Consider the following 1,907-nt stretch of genomic DNA (forward strand, 5'->3'; position numbering starts at 1 on the left):
GTCGAGTCTAGGATAGCAGTCCTAGATGAGTTAGGTATCATAGTTTTTTATAGGTGCGATGAACTACGTTGCCTTGATTCTTGTAAGAGGCGGGGATATGTAGGCTTCTTTGGATGACCATCAGATCATCCAAAGACTCGGGCTTAAGCATTAGAGTCTTAGGGTCTGTTGTTAGCACTTTAGGGTTTGTGTGTGTGATCATTTCTTTACTTACTCACATATTTAGCTGTAGCATTCACCTACTTACTTGTCTTGATTACATGCTTAGCTGTAGCATTTACCTGTTTTCTTTACCTTGATCATATGCTTAGTTGTAGCTCATTTATCTTTCTAGCATATCGTATTTGTTATATCTTGTGCAGACCTTATACCTTTAGCTGTAGCATGCATGTGTTTGCACACTAGAACTTAGACATCATTTAGGCATGACACCCATAACCTAGCTACTCTTAGGTGACACTTCTTTCATTTATTTTGTGTGTGCTCATTATTCATCTCCGAGACATGCATGATTAGGTAGACGTCTTCTTGAAGATATATGTTCCCATTTCACATGATTTTCACCCAAAATTCTTCAAAATCAATAAATAAATGACATAAGAGATCAGGTGCTTGCACTTGGGCGGATGAGGTGCTCTTCGGACCTTTCAAATTTGTAACCAGGCACGAACCTTTTGTATCTCTAGTTATCCATTGCAACAGAGCATAGTATGGGATCCAGGACCGACTTCCTTGGATGACGACTCTTCTTTGTTTAAGGTACGTCTCGAATCCGGTCTAGTCCCCGAATCGAGAGGTATCTCACTTTACATCGCCACTCATGCTGTGAGAGGCATTCTTTCGAGAGTTCCTTAGTAGAGTTCTCCTTCATATGGAGATCTAGAGACTTTCGGGGGCTCGTCCCCCACCTCTCTCGGATCTGGGTCCACAACTAGTTGCTTTGAAAAATTGCTCAAATATCGATTTGAACCCTATTTCTTTGAATCTCTTTTCTTTTTATTATTAAAATAACTTTTCTTCCACCAAAATCAGCAATAACATTGATTGATCTATTGAATATTATATTAGATCAATAGCAAACAATATCACATGAATTTTCTATGAAAAACCATGGAAAAACAAGAAGATACACCCAAAGCATGCTACTACGATCTAACCATGAATTGTAAATGTACTAACCTTTGATTCGCTAATCCAACGGCTCAAAATCCTTGCTCAAGAAATCCTTTGATGACGTTGTTGTCGATAAGCTTGCTCTCAAGAAACCAATTCCACCGATCTTGAAGATAAAGAATTCGACAATATGGATGTGATCCGAAGGGGATTCGGCTTCAAGACTAGAATGAAGGATGCTCTCGGCCACTAAGAATGTAATCCAAACAAATTTCGACCACAACATAAAGAGAGTGTGATTTGTGTGTTGTATTAGAAAGAGGGAGAGAGAGAGTTACACGTCTAAAAAAAACCCTTCTTTTTGGTAAAAACGTCCCATTTTTATCAGTGGATTGCCAATGACATGCTTGCCTTTTTTGCAAAAATAGTAGGTTGATATGTTTGGAAACAATCGAAAGCAAGCTTGGGTGTATTTCCCAAGTAAGAAAACACGTTTCCCTTTTTCCAATTTTTGTAGCCATTTTTAGAAAACCAATTTAGATAGAAGCTAATGTTGGGCAGCCATCCCTTGCTTGCCATCTCCTTGCTTGCCATCTCCTTCCTTTCTTTTCAGGTGAAAATCTCCAAATTACGAAATAGGTGCGAGAGAGAAAGTAGCAACTTTCCCTATAGTAGCTGCACATGTCTTTCTAACAAAAATCAAAATCCACTACATGCATATCTTTGTGAAATATTTATAGAATTTTACCATCAAAGTCCTTTTACATGTCAATCTCTTTATTCCCAATTGAGGT

This window comes from Tasmannia lanceolata, unplaced genomic scaffold (assembly GCF_043159265.1).
Source record: "Tasmannia lanceolata isolate RefF3 unplaced genomic scaffold, GAP_Taslan_0.1 ptg000013l, whole genome shotgun sequence".
NCBI lineage: Eukaryota > Viridiplantae > Streptophyta > Magnoliopsida > Canellales > Winteraceae > Tasmannia > Tasmannia lanceolata.